The 19,480-nt window shown below is 41.2% G+C and overlaps 1 protein-coding gene across 2 annotated transcripts in view; it reads left to right on the top strand.

Annotated features, from left to right (window-relative positions):
- LOC131134399 (protein phosphatase 1 regulatory subunit 29-like) overlaps window positions 1-19,480 on the top strand; it is a 124,966-nt gene that overhangs the window by 71,791 nt on the left and 33,695 nt on the right. For both annotated transcript variants that reach the window (XM_058079692.1, XM_058079780.1), the window contains one exon: window positions 11,632-11,687. The gene's annotated coding sequence lies outside the window, so the exon portion shown is untranslated. The remainder of the gene's footprint in view (window positions 1-11,631; window positions 11,688-19,480) is intronic.

Below are 19,480 nucleotides of genomic sequence, written 5' to 3'. Positions count from 1 at the left end.
TGGTACATGACATAAATAATTATGTAAACAAACAAACAAGCAAACAATTAAATAAATAAACAATATATAAATAAATAAACAAATAAATAAATACAAATAAAAATATATAAATTAAAGTAAAAAATAATAATAATAAATAAAAAAACACAGATCCATTACCCATTACCCATTATGTCATTGTATGGCCATATCACCTTCTACTTCGGTACGTGACATAAACAAACAAACAAACAAACAAATAAATAAATAAAATAATAAATAAATATATAAATACATAAATGCATATAAAAATGTGTAAAATAAAGTTTAAAAAATTAATAAATAAAAAAACACAGATCCATTACCCATTATGTCATTGTATGGTCATATCACCTTGTACTTCGGTACGTGACATAAATAAATAAATACAAATAATAAAATAAATAAATAAATATAAATACAAATATATACAATAAAGTAAAAAATAAAAAATAAAAACTTTAATTATATTATGGAAAGCAGGAAGTGAACAAATGTAACAGTTACTGATTGTAAAAGTACCAGATGGAGGGGTAGGATTTAATAAGCTTTGCTTCTTCCTACTCCTTTTGGACATGTGGAACTGTGAACTAGTTATGGGATGCACTCAATTGTAATCTGATGCATGTTCAAATGAAATAAAACCATTACCATTACCAAGACCAGCACACTTCTAATTCACACTTACTTTAAACTGGTGCAAAAGCATTTTTCAATACGAGACATCCATATCCCCATTCCTTCCAGTTTGGCTCATCACTCAGCATGCTGTGGTGTCAATGTTGCTGTCCATGGCTTTTATTCCTCCTATCCTTCTCCACAGGGACTTCCCATTATCCATCACTGGCTGATCTCTTTGTTCATTCTCTTTTTTTCCACCACGCTTCCTCTCTGCTCTGCAGCCCATCCACCTGAACTGTGCATAACCTTACTGTGCACGACTCACCTCCAAACCTTCAACTTTTCATGCTCCTTGCACTTAGAGTCCCTTGTCAGAACGTCTCCACATTCTATTACCCTCTTTTTAATAGAGACTCCTGGTACATATTTTAATATCGTATTGTGAAAAATTGCTACTGGTGTCTTTCAGAGGTGAAATATGCCACTTCTTTTCTTGTCAAAGTGTGACATTTCTCCACGGGGGATGCACGGCTATTGGAAGGCTGACTCATGCATTGCAATGCAGGACTGTGGTCTTTAATATTGTTGCGGTTTGGACTCTGATCCTGGGGGTGGTTATTATACATTGCTGAAAAGAGGCAAACATTTAGGCTAATGTGCATCAGAAAATGTTATATTCCGTTTGGTATTATGGCACACAATAACTTCAGAAGTCAATGAAAAGAATATGGGGAAATAGTTTCAATGTTTTCTGTCTATTATTCCCATGGATTTCTGCATGCCTTGGGCCTTTTAAGATAGCTTTAGCATCTCGTTGTAGATTACCCCTCGCCTTGCGTGTGCACATCCTATATAGTAACATCTTTCCCAGTATCCATTCAGAGTGTATTGATTTGTCTGCTTGTATGCAAGTTTTATGAAGTCGTCCCTCCCATTAAGAACTGATCTTGTCTAGTTTGAAGCCAGCAGACATGCTTCACTTGGCATTAATTATTAATCCTTTAAATTATAAAGTTAAGCTTCATATTAAGGTGCTTGTAATAAGGTTTAATAAGTAGTAGTAACATTAATAAGAGTCTTATAATATGAATAAGATTTAATATTAAATGCTTGTTAGCATTTATTAGGCTACATAAGCAGTAATTATATTTTAATAAGCCTTTAATGAGGTGTATTAAAGGATTAGTTATATATATTAAGGTGCTTGTAATAAGGCTTAATAAGTAGTGGTTACAATTAATAAGAGTCGTATTATATTAATAAGATTTTATATTAAATGCTTATTAGCATTTATTAGGCCACATAAGCAGTAATTATATTTTAATAATCCTTTAATGAGGGTGTATTAAAGGATTAATTACTATCCAGATGAATGAAATGGTAACGCTTTATATTAAGGTGCTTAATAAGGCTTAATAAGTAGTAGTTAAAATTAATAAGAGTCTTATTATATTAATAAGATTTAATATTAAATGCTTATTAGCATTTATTAGGCTACATAAGCAGTAATTAATAAGTATTTTAATAAGCATTTAATGAGGATGTATTAAAGGATTAATTACTATATTAATTACTATATATTTCTATTTGTCTCCTTGCATGCACGTTTTATGAAATTGTACCTCTCATCGTTCTCAAGGGACTTTGGAGCCAGCAGAAGATTGTCCCTTGACAACAAGATAATTGTATTGTTAAGATAATTGTATTGTTTTGGTACCAGAATTGACCCTTGGGGTACACCGCTAATTATTCTATACCCAGAAATAAAGTTGTGTGTTCTGTCAGCTTTACAAATTCCTTTTTCACGCCGTTTAAAACTCATCCACTCTGACTCCTAAACATTGTAGTTTATAATTAGACAGGAGACGTAACATCTGACTAAACATCTCATCTCTTCCTAACTGTTTTAACGGCTGTGCTGCTGTGTTGCCAAGTAAGTAGTTTGCTACGTGGTGTTTAAACATTTGGTTTTCTGTGTTAATGCAAGCATAATTAGCCCCCCCCCCCAAAAAAAAAAAACAACTAATGATTAATCATCAGCAGACTGAGCATTTTAACTGAATACTGTCTGATTTTGTAACGACTATGAAGAAATATTGCATCGGTCGCCACAGTGGCAACGTTGCAGCAGGTGTTTAATGGAGTCTGTGAGCGCAAAGCAACTTCAAACCGCATCTCCTCCATGGCTTCTTCCCGAGGTATTTTTTGGTGCCTAATGGGCTGTTCTTTAATCCACACTTCACTCTGCTTGTTAGACTCCAAGCGCAATCCATCAGCTTATACACGCATTTCATCGGATTTCCTCTCCTCTTCCTCCCGTCTTAGTTGTCTTGCATCACCGCTTCGGCTTTGATCGCCACCGCAAGAGCGAGGCAGCGTTCTCTTTGCCAAAAACATCATCTAATAGGCAAGACGTCACACTCTTGCCTGGATGGTGGACTTTTTTTTTTTTTTTTCGGTCCTCCAGGAGCAAATGACAGGGCGTTGTTTAACACGCTCGATTAAGTGGTACTGACTTCCTTGGCTCCAGTGCAGTTAAACTGTGATACTTTATCAAAGAAATCAGACCAACATTGAAGTTCTCATCAGCATCTCAAGAGTTTCTTTGTGGTGGAAAGTCAAAAGGGGTGTATTTTTCTCGAGTAGACGTTAAAAACAGGCTGAGATATTTGTTCCATGCTGGGAAAAACAACAACTGCTCGAGGGTAATTGCCATCCCTAGCCTCTCCATGGACACTTGCTGCTGAAACAAACTGACATTCTGTCTATTGATTTATCCGGAAGGGGAGAAAACCTTCTTCTGTGCAAGCTCACGGTGCAAAAGAAAGAACTGTTTTGTAAATATCTCAAGTATTATCCTTTTTGTTGCTAGTGCGGCGAGGTTGAGGTGGCTTAGGCTGAAGTTGTAATGGGCTTGCTGTGCTGGCGTCACATCATCAAACCATCATGGAAGGAGTAGCTAAAAGAAAAACCACAACATTGGTCTCATAACTGCTGCCAAGGGGCTGACGGACATATTCAACAAGCAGGAGTAATAGTAATGTTGTAGGAATTAATTACAGCTTCAATATTGCTCGTACTGTTGGCTACAGTATTGTTATTGTTAATTGTACTTGAACTGGATGCAGTATCGGTTCAATCACCTCTTCTTCTGTTTCTGGATTGGGTCCTCAGGGGCTTCAGGCGGCAGAGTGGTCATCTACAACCATCTACTGCCATCACGTTGCTAGTTTAATCCTGGTAACAGAGTCCAAGTGTTTAAGTACAGTGAAGATAGAAAATTATTAATTTACCATTTACAAGTACTTTAATAGACAAAAAGCAGCTATCTATGACGGTAGGCCCAATGGCAAGTTCTTATTGACTTACTCTGGCCTAAATATACCGTATTTTCCGGACTATAAGTCGCACTTTTTTTCATAGGTTGGCTGTTCCTGCGACTTATAAATGAAAAAACTGTTTATGTTACATAAACACTGGACACCTTTTCTGTTCATGTTTATTTTTTATGTAGCTGAATAACTTAATAATTGTGTTAGCATATCTTACACCTATTCAGCCTGTTCTCTATTCTTTTATTATTGTTAGAACTTGCCTTCCAAGAGGAAGTAATTTGTAAAATAAATTACCCGCAAAAATTCGACTTATACTCCAGTTCGACTTATGTATGTTTTTTTCTACCTAATTATGCATTTTTGGCCTTGTGCGACTTATACTCCAGAGCGAGTTATAGTCCAGAAAATACGATATATGTAATGGTAATGGTTTTATTTCATTTGAACATGCATCAGATTACAATTGAGTGCATCACATAATCAGTTCACAGTTCCACATGTCCAAAAGGAGTAGGAAGAAGCAAAGCTTATTAAATCCTACCCCTCCATCTGGTACTTTTACAATCAGTAACTGTTACATTTGTTCACTTCCTGCTTTCCATAATACAGTTTTTTTTTGTTTTGTTTTTTTATTTTTGAATTTTTTGTCCTGTACCGAAGTACGAGATGATATGAGCATCCAATGACATAATGGGTACCATAGTAAGTGTCAATATAGTGATATATAAAGCACATCATGACTGGTTCATCCTTGTATCCTATATGTAAACTTGACAAGAATTCAACATTCAGATTGTCAATATAGATTCCAGTAGAGATGGGCGATGATAATATAATAACAGAACCAACAAGTGGTAGGTTTTGTAAATATCGTCTACTTTGGGTGGGTGTGTTTGCTGTGACGTTGCGTTGTTTGTGTGCTAGTTTTTAATCCTGCTTGTTGAGTATGAAGTGTCCATTATCCGACTGTAATCTTTTTAATTGTATCTTTTAATTGCATATGCACAGAGCAAGGAACAACTTGCCTCGTTGTCTCCTTCCTGCTGCATCATCATCATCATCTTTTTCGATTTTAAGATTCTCTTACTGGTTTTTAAATGTCTTAACGACCTTGCCTTCTTATTTATCTGATCTGCTTTTACCATATCAACCTCCGTGGACCCTGCGGTACTCCGGCACTGGCCTTTTAACTATACCAAAACCCAGAACTAAAACCCACGGTGAGGCAGAATTTAGCCACTATGGCCCCCACCTGTGGAACAGCCTGCCGGAGAGCCTCAGGACTGCAGAGACTGTTGATATTTTTAAAGGAAGATTAAAGACACACCTTTTTAATCAGGCTTTTAACTCATATTTTAAACTCTTCTTATGTTTTTATCTTTTTAGTCCTATTTTATGCTTTTGGTCTTTAGCTTATAACTCCAGTGTTTCCTCAAGGGGGGGTCCTCCACATGGGGGCTGTGTCGGGTCTGCTGATATGGGTGCTGTCCTTGGGTCCCTTCGACCCGGCCGGCTGGGGGTTCCTCCCTTTGATGTGGGGTCCGCCCGTCTGTCGGAATCGGGGGGCCCGGTTGCTGGTCCCCCGATGGCACGGCCTGCGGCTCCTGTCAGTGTGGTCGCCCCCAAAGGTGGCGTTTCCTTGATCCTCAGTGCCATGCCATGTCTCCCTACGGTGTGTGATTGTGTGTGTGTGGGTGTGCGTGTGTGTGTGTCTAGTATGAAGAGGAGGAGGGAGGGGCTTTCTTTGTAATTGTTTTCTTTTTAATTGTGGTAATTGTTTTAATTCTGTATAGCACTTTGTTGCATGTCCTTGTCGGAAAAGTGCTCTACAAATAAAGTTGATTTGATTTGATTTGTCAGACCAGTCAGGAGTGTTTGCCTTTGCTTGCCTCACCTGCTGACAGGATGACTGACATGACACCCTCCCACTTCATCGCCTAGGAGGAAATAATGGCTAAGTAGAGATGGTCATTTGCGCTCACTGATTATTGCTGCCAGAGGGAACAATTATCGATAAGAGGCATCGGCGTGCGCATAATCACAGGCAGCTCAAATTCACACACGTGTTTGTCCACACTGTACATCTGTCCGTCACTCAAATCAATTGATTTCTGTTCAGTAATCAATGTTCCTTGATGAGTTTTGGCCAAACACATCTCCTGGGCGTCCATGGTGGTGCAAATGTCGCTTCTTGAACCCGACCCTGCCTTCAACGCCCACTAATTATCCGATTGTCCACAAAGCAGCACGCACAAATTGTTTTGGTCAATCAATAAGACGCTTCATGTCAAAACATCTTGAGGTTTGGTTTCGAAATGCAGTCTTTGGTCTGTGAGACCAGCAAGACGCCAACGTGGAAGCTGACAAGGCTATTAATAGCCCTGCGGGGTGGTGTCGTTGCTCCTTGTTCGTCCCGCACAGAGACGACGGCGGTTCCCCCTCGTGAAAGCCGCCTGCAGCGTGACAACACGTTTTCCAGGTTTCGCCGCCTGTCTCACCGCTTCCCTGACACTTGAGGTTTTATCTTTGCAGCGGAGGATGAGGGCTAGCTAACATGTGACACGCGGCGCTCACACCGTCTGCCTGGTGTGGAAAACGCACCCACCAGGATTTAATGTGCTGTCGACATGGATTATAACTGGGCGGGCGGGTTAGCTGGTGAGTGGTTAGCGCCTTGACCCTCTTGTGTCAGGGTGGGCGACCACTAACAGACTCGGCGATGACGGCGACTTCCTGTCACTTCGTTACCTGCAAGTTTAGCGAGGATTGCCTTCCAATTTTCACCTGCAGCGTCTACGGCGCAAATAAGTAAAGTAAATACAAATTAAGATATTTGACAGTGGAATGTTTTATTAGGGGCTGCACGTCGGTCGAGTGGTTAGTGTGCAGACCTCACAGCTAGGAGACCAGGGTTCAATTCCACCCTCGGCCACCTCTGTGTGGAGTTTGCATGTTCTCTCGTGTGTGGGTTTTCTCCGGGTACTCCGGTTTCCGCCCACATTCCAAAAACATGCTAGGTTAATTAGCGACTCCAAATTGTCCATAGGTATGAATGTGAGTGTGAATGGTTGTTTGTCTATATGTGCCCAGGGATTGGCTGGCCACCAGTCTCTCGCCCGAAGACAGCTGGGATAGGCTCCAGCACCCTCGTGAGGAAAAGTGGTAGAGAATGATTTTTAATGTTTTATTAGAGCTTTTCTTGTGGAAAACCGGAACCAAAGCACTCAAAAAGTGCCTAAATGTAAAAATAAATCTGATTGGCCCAGCTTCACCCAGACCCTAACTCCAGTGGCCCCCTGGTAAATTGAGTTTGAGACCCCTGGTATAAACCAAGGTGTTGAAGGGCCGGAGGAATACAAGCTAGGCTCACGCTAACTTAGTCGAGTCAGAATGCACGCGGCAAGTGACATTTTTAGCTTCTGGTTTGAATTGCCTGATTGTCAGCGTCAATAAATAGCAATAAATCATAAGCCTGCTTGAAATGTCATCAGCAGAAACGAATTGACTCACAGCCGCTGATCCGGCCCAAACGCGGAATTGAAATGTCTGACACGGAAGCGCTCCAGCAGGCCGAATCCTCTCACACGTCGGCTTGGAAGTGCGAAAAGTCGGATTCTCAATGAAGACATGACACCGTACAGCTAATAATCGTAACGCTCCTTTGAGTCTTTCCGGACTCTATCTGATCACATGACATTTTTCGTGAGTGCGCTACAACACTGATGCTGCCAAAAAATGATTTATGGCTCGAGGCTGCCCGCTGTGAAATATGTGGCACCTTTCCCAGAGAGAGCGACGGCAATGGTGTGTAGCGAGGAACCCCACGTAATGAGGACTGAAAGCTAATAACAAAGTGCAGAGTGGAGGCAAACTGGGCCAGTAAACGGAAATAGGAAATAAGACCGCGTAGCAGATGAATGCAAGGAAACTAATTCGAAAATACACATTTTATGTCATTTCCTCTTTACTCATTGGGACCTTCTTCAAATATATGTTGCATTTTTGGCCTTAGCACATGACAGGGACTACTATGTGTATTTAGTAGAATATCCTACAAAAACCTGAGGACAAGAGATCATTCAATATCGGCATTCAATACCAATATTGCCATTGGGGCTGCACGGTGGACGAGTGGTTAGCGCGCAGACCTCACAGCTAGGAGACACAAGTTCAATCCCAATGTTCTCAATGTTCTCCCCGTGCATGCGTGGGTTTTCTCCGGGTACTCCGGTTTCCTCCCACATTCCAAAAACATGCTAGGTTAATTGGCGACTCCAAATTGTCCATAGGTATGAATGTGAGTGTGAATGGTTGTTTGTCTATATGTGCCCTGTGATTGGCTGGCCACCAGTCTCTCGCCCGAAGACAGCTGGGATAGGCTCCAGCACCCTCGTGAGGAAAAGCGGTAGAGAATTAATGTTTTATTAGAGCTTTTCTTATGGAAAACCAGAATCAAAGCACTCAAAAAGTGCCTGAATGTACTGGCCACCAGTGTACCCCGCCTCTTGCCTGAAAACAGCTGGGATAGGCTCCAGCACCCCTGCAAAAAAGAATAAATGAATGAATGTTTTTACAGTTAGCACAGAGGCCTCCCAGCTAGGAGACCCGAGTTCAATTCCATCTCTGTGTGGAGTTTGCATGTTCTCCCCGTGCATGCGTGAGTTTTCCGGTTATCTCCCACATTCCAAAAACATGCTAGGTTAATTGGCGACTCCAAATTATCCATAGGTATGAATGTGAGTGTGAATCGTTGTTTTTCTATATGTGCCCTGTGATTGGCTAGTGTCCAACCAGGGTGTACCTCGCCTCTCGACAGCTGGGATAGGCTCCAGCATCCCCTGCGGCCCTCGTAAGGATAAGTGTTAGAAAATGAATGAATAAATTGCCATTGTTTGCTAGCAAGGGAAGCTAATGCTAAATGTTACATTCCCATTACAGGTTTAACCCTAACCAGGTCACAAAATGGAGGAATGAGCATGGAGCATATTGAGCATCTCTTGTCCTCTGCCCACAACAGAAAACCAAAAAAATGCACAGATGAAAGGACTATACGACAGATGAAAACAACTATCCAAGTACCTTAGCTAACCCACGTTCCAGGAACCAGATTCAAACACTTGTCGCCTCAAATGAATTCACAGCAAAGCCCAGAAAGTAAGATTCCCAACAATAACACAATAATAACATTGACTGATATCAGTGGCGGCTGCTGGTCATTCAAGTGTGTTTATTTATTTATATGTAAATTTTCTCGTATCAGCCATCATGTGCAGCTAGCTAGCAGGTGGAGCTGCTGTGCGAGGTTACTGCGTGACCGGCTGTGAGTGTGAGTGATCGTGACGGGGGCAGAAGCGCCGCAGCTGCCGCTGCTCGTTGGGGAAAGGTACCGCAGAGTGACAGAAGAGAGTCGGCAAACATAACGCTAGGTGGTTTTAACAAGTCTCAGTTCTGGAGAATGAAAGGAAAAACTTGGAAAATGCTACGTTGGTGGTTAGGATTGCTGATTTGTTTGTCTGTCAATCAAAAGGGGATTCCAACTCAGAAGATCATCCAATCATCATGCAAGGGTGAGCAGGCCAGCGCAGTGCCCCATTGGCCCCCAGAGACGCCAGTTTCCGATGGGCGGGACAAAGCCCAGCATTTATGTGACTATCATTGACTTTATGTCTTCATGTGGAATAGCTAGCTGGTAGCGTCATTGTGTATCATGCTAGTTATGCTAGTTATATTCTCCATTCAATGGTGATTAGCGAAGCGAAAATGAAATTTTTTTAGCTGTGTTTTTATAATGAAACGACTGAAACGTGACAAACCTACTTTTCAGATTCTTATTATTCTAAATAGAGCAAATTCTGCGCTCTATTTAGCTTACATGGAGGTAATTAAGCTAGCCGAGGTCAGAGGTGTTGTCGGAAAGGTATAAATTTGGATCACTCTACACTTGGGACTGATATAATTCAACAGTCATGCTAACGAGCGATGGAGCCCACCCGGCGCTCCACGGGGGATTGCCAGTTTATGGATGCTTCGGCGCCGCAGGAGCGCGTCTTTGTGATACCGGTCTCTGTGGGAGCTTTGCCAGTGAGGGTTTGCAAAGTTCAGCGTCAGCGTTGTTACTCTTTGGCAGCCATGTTGGCATTTTAACAACAACAGAGGACAGGAAGTACTTTTTTACCGAACCTCAACAGGAGATAACTTGATGAAACGTGGTCGATTTACATAATGAAAGTTTCTGTTGGTCACGCCCATGCAAGTATCCATTATGGAGGCACAATTATTTTCAAGTTAGTGCAACAACAACAAAACAATCCAATTTTTGAGTGTTTCAGTTGATGCCTTTCATGGTAGAGACTATTTTCCCCCTGGTGGGTAACTGTATATATGAATAATAATCTTTTGTGACATTTTTGAAGTAGTTATGAGTTATTGATAGACACAAAGCGTGAGGCAGATTTGGTCATCTATCAAGTCCATCATCGAGTCTATCATCAAAGCCTTGAAACTCGATTTGGACGTTGACGTTCCGATGACTTGAAAATGAGTTGAGATGTTCAGTGGGCGTGTCGAGTAGTGTTTAATAACGTGATCTTTGCAAGCTAACACACAACAACACAAAAGTTCCATAACAAATAACAAATATTTACAGAAGTTGTAAATTGTGAATGTATGAATCTATATATCACACCCTAGCTATATCGCTGTTTTTCACAAAATAATTAATGGCTGCCGTTTTGTGGTTGACTACGACCACAATTACTTTTTTTCATCTTTTTTGACCAATAATCATCATTATTGGTCAAAAAAAGACAAAAAAAGTTATGTAGTATTGTGTTCACTAGGCATCAGTAATGTTAGGAGACATGTTAGATTATATTATCATTGTGTATCTTCTCAATGCCTTATATTTGTATTTTTGAGCCATTTTTATGATTAAAAATGCTTAATTTAGACTTAGTTTTTGACTGATAATAGACCATATTCAACCATGAAACAACATGATTTGTTAATTAACATATTTTGGAGAAATTGTGATAGTGACAGTGGGGCAGCACGGCGGTTGAGTGCTTAGCACGCAGACCTCACAGCTAGGAGACGAGGTTTCAATCCCACCTTCGCATGGGTTTTCTCCGGGTACTCCGGTTTCCTCCCACATTCCAAAAACATGCTCGGTTAATTGCCGACTCCAAATTGTCCATAGGTATGAATGTGAGTGGGAATCGTTGTTTTTCTATATGTGTCCTGTGATTGGCTGGTGTCCAACCAGGGTGTACCCCGCCTCTCGCCCAAAGACAGCTGGGGTAGGCTCCAGCAACCCCCGCAACCCTTGTGAGGGAAAGCGGTAGATGATAATGATAATGAATGAATGTGATACAGTGAAGCTGTAAAATTCAAAGAATGTGATTTCATGAAGTTCATTTAAAAAAAAAAACGACACCAAGAGGTTGCCTACAGCCACAGCTGTTATGTTAAAATGCTCAGTGTGTTTGGACTGGCTGCGATTCATTGAATTGTGGTACTTTATATTATATTTTTGTCCATCTTCAAAACCTTCACCATTGTAGTGAGCTCACTCTGAAAATCTTTAAAAGGAAGTTTAAAAGTACCATCCACCGCCAGCCTCCTTCTTTGTTCAGCGTGTGTTTCCGTTTTCCTGCAGGCGCTGACCTAACCGCCGATACCCTGCCTGTAACCCCGAAGGACGTCCCACTCCAGGTAATTATCGCTGCTCAGGGCCGGCACTGACGCATCTGAGCGCTCACACGCTGCGCCACCAAGACGTTAGTAGCAGTTGATGAAGTCGACCTCACGCGGGCTTTGAAAATCATCAGCGTGGTTGCCATAGCAGCCGAGACATCCGTCTTTGTCGCGGTGCCGTGGGATAAAAGCGCGTGGGAGCTCGGCTGCTGCGACGCCGCTGAGTTGGCAATGAGTGATTCTTGGAAATATTAAATATGCTCTCACCCCGCAGAGAATTACAACTAGTTTATGAGGGCGCTAATAGAATATGCATATTCTTTCAGTGGCGGCAAGCAGCCAGCGTTCCAAAATGTCACACAAGTTTGACACTTTATTATGATGATATGCATATACTGTACTGATGATATGCATATACTGTACTGATGATATGCATATACTGTACTGATGATATGCATATACTGTAGTGTACTGTAAAAATATACATACTACAGTACATTTTTCCCCAAGGATATCACATCAGTCAAATTCTGATGAACTAAGCAACATCACAACTGGCGTCATGCGATATGTAGCTAGATTAATTTTGTGCTTGGCATAAATACACTCGAGTTTGGATATCAATATGTCATTCATTCATTCATTTTCTGTCGCTTTTCCTCACGAGGGTCGCGGGGGGTGCTGGAGCCTATCCCAGCTGTCTTTGGGCGAGAGGCGGGGTATACCCTGGACTGGTGGCCAGCCAATCACAGGGCACATGAATATGTCATTTAAATAAAAATATGTTTTTTCATAGATTTGTTAGCATTAGCCTTGTTTTCAATTATTACATGTCTTTAACAACACACCATGCACACTCACATTTAGAACACATTTCAACAGCATGTGCAGTCCATAAGTAAAGTGTTGAGTTGAATTGTGTTACTTCTTAGTGAAGCTGTCAGTCATTATGCCCCCCCCCCCCCCCCAAAAAAAAAAAATAAATAAATATGACACGCTCCTCCATGCAGAATCAACCCTAACCTGGACCAAAAGTGAAAGAAAAAACAAAAAAGATTTGAGAGTAGAAAAACTAAAACTTCGGTGACGGACTCTACCACCATACCATGATAAGTGAATTTTTGTAAAGTAAGATTAAATATTAATAAATGGAATATATTCTTAATTAGAGCACAGAAAGCCTGTTGATGACTTTATAAATATAAGCTGTAATATTATTAGATCCCCGTAGACATGGAATAACACTCCAGTAGTGTTATATCCACTGCAGGGACACGTCAACAAGCTAACGAGTTAGCCTCTCCAATTCACGTATACCAAACGTAAGAAAGTGTTTGAAACTGTGTTTGAAGTGGGGAAGAAAGAAAATTTAGTTAAAAAAATAGTTACCACTTCCACACTGAATGTGTAGAGAACCTTTCTTTTCCTACTCGAGCTCAGCCATGGCATGTCGGCTCAGCTGTGATGGCTCATTGGGTTCAAATGGCTACCGGGCCTCACTTTGGACACCCCTGATTTAGGTAATAGTTTGCATTATGTCACTTTATTTTCTGAAATGTGATGGAACGTGTCTGGTATCAGATTGGCCTAACGGTGCTAACTTTGGAGCCTGCTCGTCACCATAAGAGCAAAAAGCAACAAAAATAACATTTTGAAGGTATTGGAGTGTATGAAATGAGTTATTATTGCATATACAGCATCTTAACACATTCGTCTTTGTGATCCCCCTCCCCTGAGGCGTTGTTGTCACCTGTGTTGACTCATAGAGCAACCCCCCCTCTCCTGCTGTGATGGAAACGTGCGCTGTTCCCCAGCGTGGCGCTGCCAGCCAGCGCGAGAGTGATTGATCAACAGCGATCGAGCCTCGCTAATTGGCCGGGCCTTGAAAAGACATCCAAGCTGAATGCGGAACGTAGGAAAGATGTGGTAAAACACAGCCTTGTTTGCTGTGTAACTATCGATATTTAAGATAGCTTCATGTTACCAACCACATAATAGACACAACGTGGACAAAAGTATTGGGACACAGCTCCGAAATACTTTTACTTTCACTTTGGGTCTCATCTCTCTGCACACTGGGTTCTCACCACAACGCCGCCAGCCAGAACGTATTGTATTTTTTCAATTAGATTCCACCCCTTTTCTCTTCAATCGCCATTGATCGCTAGCGACCCAATCGAAGTTTGAGTCCTAAATAATATGCATGGCTACTCGCAGCTAATGAAGGATAATGTCACATGATCGATTGAACCGATGGAATGGGAGTCACAGTGTAGCCAGTCACAGCACACAGCTACGGTGCGTTCAAGGACCAACGAGCTCAACTCTTGGCTAAAAAAACTGAAGCATGAAAATGTAAACATGTAAACAATGTGAGCATTTCAATAGTGATATGTTTATGTTACCGAGGGGATTTTACATTCTAAAAATAGAATTTGCTAAATACAAGGATGAAGAGTCTTGAACCAGTCATGATGTGCTATATATACGTATCACTATATTGACACTTACTATGGTACACATTATGTCATTGGATGCTCATATCACCTCATACTTCGGTATGTGACAAAAGATAATTTATTTATGTGACAAATAAATAATATTAAAAATTAAATTAGGAAAGCAGGAAGTGAACAAATGTAACAGTTACTGATTGTAAAAGTACCAGATGGAGGGGTAGGATTTAATAAGCTTTGCTTCTTCCTACTCCTTTTGGACATGTGGAACTGTGAACTGGTTATGGGATGCATTCAATTGTAATCTGATGCATGTTCAAATGAAATAAAACCATTATCATTACCAATTTCATTTTGAAATGGGAATATCATTTTCAAATATAAAGTCAAGATAATCTATTTGTATTATAATATTATATTTATATTACTATTATAATATTATTGGATGAAAGACATTTTTCAGAATAAAGTTGAAATATTTGGAAAAAAAAACAACTGCAAAAATTGGGCAAAAAGCAAAGAACAACTTTGATAGTGGGGGTGCAATGATTCCTCGGGTACCTTGATTATTCTTTGAGCAAAAATCAGCAAACTTGGGGTGGGTCGCGTGGTCATCAGGTGTGCTCAATTGTCTTCTTTCTGCAGTGTTTTATTCTTGCGAATGATATATGTAGCACATTCATCCGTGCACGCCCACGAGCACTCTCAGGTCAGCGAAATAACAAAAGATGAAATATCCTCAAAAGGGGAGATGTGGTCTATTTTTAGCAGGAGGTCACACACATTCTTGGCTCGTGATCAAAATGGTGTGGTCAGCCATAATTGCACACACACACACACACACACACAGCAGCTGGTTGTTGACAGGTCTGAAGTGGATGTGGCTCATTAGGTGAGGTTGCAGATTGGTTGCTATTTTTAGACACGAGGGTAAGCAGCAGCTCGGATGCGTTTGAAGCCGCTCCAGCGGGCCACGCTAACGAGATGCACCGCGAACCGACCGCTCTTAAGCGTCATGGCGGAGGACGAGTGGGCGGAGGGGGAATGAATGTTTCCTCCTCTTACTCGTTCACTTCACACCAGGCTGTTCCTCTAAAACAGGGGTGTCCGAAGTCCATTTGCGGCAAGTAAACTTAGCAAAATGGACAAAAGAGAGAGAATAAAGTCATAATCCATCCATCCATGATATGAAAAAAAATAGTATCAACCTGAAAAATTAAAGCAAGGGTGTCCAAACGTTTTCCAATTTCATCTTCAGAAATTGTATGAAATTTACTTATTTTATTAGAAGTTTCCCGCAATCTAATTTTCCAAAAATTACAGTTTTTTTGTTTTATATAACTTTATAACAAATGTATTTTTTTAGGGGCCTGCGATTTTGGCTTTTTTGCCGAAAAACGATATGCCGATATTGTCCAACTTTCAATTTCCGATATCAGCCGATACTCATCCCAATATATTTAATATCATCATTTAATAGCATTATTTAATATCGGTTTTCATGGTCTGGAAAAAAAATCTGATGCCGATATCAACCAATATCACGTTTTTATGCTGGTATTGGGCTGATAATTATCTGACATCTCTAGTATTTTTGTATATTTAAATTGACGGTAATTTTTTCTCAGAATATTATTTTAACTATAATTAAATAATGAGTAAGTAAATAAGTAAATAAGTTTATTCTTGAATTATTATGATCCTCATTATATTCTCTTTAGAGTACGACTTTGTCTTAATTTGATTTTATTCACTAATATTCAGGTTTTTTTTCTTTTTTTTTCAAGTATTTCAAATGTTATTTTTGTAATTCTGACTTTATTACTATTACTATTTACAGACAGAATACTTTATTAATCCCTTTGTGATTCCGTCAGGGAAATTGGCATCTCCACTGCTCCATATATAGCACCGTTTAAAGTAAATAAATCATAATAATACTAATAAAAGTAATGGTAATGGTTTTATTTCATTTGAACATGCATCAGATTACAATTGAATGCATCCCATAATCAGTTCACAGTTCCACATGTCCAAAAGGAGTAGGAAGAAGCAAAGCTTATTAAATCCTACCCCTCCATCTGGTACTTTTACAATCAGTAACTGTTACATTTGTTCACTTCCTGCTTTAGTAGATAAATAAATAAGTAGATAGATAGATTAGAGTGTAAAAGAATATAAGATAAAATATAAAAACTCAAAAAGATAGATTTATAACCATTTCCAAGAATAGAATGGGGCCTCGGAAGCTAGTATTGGATGTTGAGGTCTTTACTGCATATTTTAGCATGGTTATTGAATAATTCCACATTTTTTAACATGACTTTGCAAACTGTAATGTGAAGACGTAGCAATACCACCTCCATCCTTTAGGGGTGCTAGTGTTACGCCCCTGATATGGGGAGAAATGATCATACAATACATGAACTTGCCATTGTAATGGCGGATAGCCACACATACTCCCAGGAGACATAAGCAATCGATGACCGGCTAATTGATGATCATTGCTAGAGCACGGATTCACATTTCATTGGCAGATTGAACCAAATACAATGAAATAAATGGTAGAAAAAACACTTTTTTACACAAATATATTTGAATTACTATTTTTATGACATTTACTGATTGAATTTTATCGGTACGGTTTTATCGATTGGTTTTATCTTTCCAAATCTAATTCTAAAGCATTTCCCATTAAACAGGCATTATATATATCAATTTCAACCTGTCACACTAGTGACTAACTAACTAATCTTTCATCTATTTAGTGCTTTTATTAAAAACAGTCCATATTAGTTTGCTTGAAAATACACGTGGTGAGATTTTTAAATAAGCTTCAGTGAGATTTGAAAGGGCATCACCGGGACATAAATATTACTTCCTGTTGAATGAATGATGTCTCCATAGAAGCCAGTGAAGTCTGTTTGCGTCCTCGGTGACTCACTTTGGCGCTTGAGTGCTCTTATTTTGTCAAGCCATTGTTGGACGTGTCACTTTTGCGTCTCCAAGGCTTTGTTCGTCTGGCTGAAGGAAAAGGCAAGCCGGAAAGTTTTTGTGTCAAATCCGGAGTTTGGCGGCGCCGGTCGACGTCGTCCAGCGATTTAATGTCAGAGCCGTCAATCATGTCGCTGGCTGCCTGTCATCTTTGAGGCTGTAAAAAATGTTGCCTTGCTCAGGTTTTGTCACCCTGTTGGCTGGGAACAGAAATCATCACAGGTGATGCAAAGATCCAGATAGGAGTGTGGACTTTTTGGAAGGGTGGCGAGTACTTAGCACTCTCTCGGCTCCTCTGGACTTTTAATCCCTGCTCCCCCCCGTGAGGCTGATAGGGAGCAGATAGGGCGAGACAACAGAGGCCACCGCGCTTTTGCACACAATCACGTAGCACTTCAGGATGGGCTTAGCTATCAAATCCGAAGGATCGCTCCCTTCAGGTGGAACACCGAGACCTGCTCTGCATCAACGCCTCAGGCTTCCCAGGAGAAGATGAAATGGGATGAGGGCTAGCCTAAGTTAGACAGTCGGGAAGTTGCACGGCGGTCGAGTGGTCTCCTCACAGCTAGGAGACTAGGGTTCAATTCCACCCTCGGCCATCTCTGTGTGGAGTTTGCATGTTCTCCCCGTGCTTTTCCGGATTCCTCCCACATTCCAAAAACATGCTAGGTTAATTAGTCCATAGGTATAAATGTGAGTGTGAATGGTTGTTTGTCTATATGTGCCCTGTGATTGGCTGGCTACCAGTCCAGGGTGTACCCCGCCTCTTGCCTGAAGAGAGCTGGGATAGGCTCCAGCAACCCTTGTAGAAAATGAATGAATGAATGTTTCTTTTCAGGGGCTGCACTGCGAGTGGTTAGCGCGTAGACCTCACAGCTAGGAGACCAGGGTTCAATTCCACCCTCGGCTATCTCTGTGTGGAGTTTGCATGTTCTCCCCGTGCATGCGTGGGTTTTCTCCGGGTACTCCGGTTTCCTCCCACATTCCAAAAACATGCTAGGTTAATTGGCGACTCCAAATTGTCCATAGGTATGAATGTGAGTGTGAATGGTTGTTTGTCTATATGTGCCCTGTGATTGGCTGGCCACCAGTCCAGGGTGTACCCCGCCTCTCGCCCAAAGACAGCTGGGATAGGCTCTAGCACCCTTTACGACCCTCGTGAGGATAAGCGGGAGAAAATGAATGAATGAATATCAAAGGGGAGGAGTTTGGGACCCATCATCACCACGCTTGCGGAGGTAATGTTTTTGCCGGTGTTGTTTGTTTCAAAACAACTTGAAAACTGCTCAGGAATTGTCAGAAATAGGTTATGGAAGAACTGTTTAAATGTCGGGGGTGATCCAAGTTGGTTTTTGGATGCAGGAACTTCTAAAAAGGATTTCTTAAGATTGCGACATAGGAGCATTTTCGCAATTTGGCATTTGAATAGTCTGCTCTTTCTTTTGACTGGTTTGGTTTGGTTCTTCTGGTCACATGATGGACATCATCCCCGATTGATACAAGCGTCATGTTGCTTTGCAACCACACTCTCCCCCTGGTGTTTCCAAAAGGTTAAGTGTTTTTTCCTTCCGTTTTCATCCTTGTGTGCTTTCATGGATATCGAATTTTAAACTTGGCTCGCTCACCCTGTCGCCTCTCATGTGACCAGCTGAACACCAGCCAGAAACGCCTGCCACACGACGTCCATGTTTGCCGCCCTGGCGCTCCCTTCTGCTCTCCGCCGTCCGCCCGCAGTCACACTCTGTCCTAGATTGCAAGCCGCCGTCGCCCTGCTCCACATTCTGCCGGGACCGGCGCCGCTGGGCTAACAGAGCGTTGTTTAGACAAGGAGTCAGGCGGAAGATCTCTCCTCCCTGTCAGCTGGAGGACGAGGCGAGGCCAGTTGGCTGAGTAAACACGCCTCTGGTCTTCTACTTGACTCAGCAGCTACCTCTCAGCGTGTCGAACAGCTTGGATTTCAGCAGGAAATAATCATGGAAACTTATAGATCCACGTCTAGTTGAGCTGAGAGGAGTTCTGCGGAGTAGTGAGGATTCTTTTTGGTCGCCGCTACGTTTATTAAGGTCATCTGGCAAACACATTAAGTCAGCCTCTTGGCACTGTGCTGGTGCCTGCCATTCATGCTCGACGATGGGATGGGACACAGATACAGTGGAGTTATAGATGGGATGTCGAACTTAGAGATGATGTTACTATAGAGCTTGTGCATATAGACTGGATTTAAATGGGTACTAATACGAGCGCGGTGGACCAGGCCTTGATGAGTTGATTGGCATAGATGGGTTGTCAACTTGAATAAGTATCTTTTGTCTGTATTTGTGAGACTATGTGTTTGTTTTAGCTTTTATCTTTAGCTAGCAA

The sequence above is a fragment of the Doryrhamphus excisus genome, chromosome 1 (genome assembly GCF_030265055.1).
Source record: "Doryrhamphus excisus isolate RoL2022-K1 chromosome 1, RoL_Dexc_1.0, whole genome shotgun sequence".
NCBI classification, from domain to species: Eukaryota; Metazoa; Chordata; class Actinopteri; order Syngnathiformes; family Syngnathidae; genus Doryrhamphus; species Doryrhamphus excisus.
This window is presented reverse-complemented; position numbering and strand designations above follow the sequence as displayed.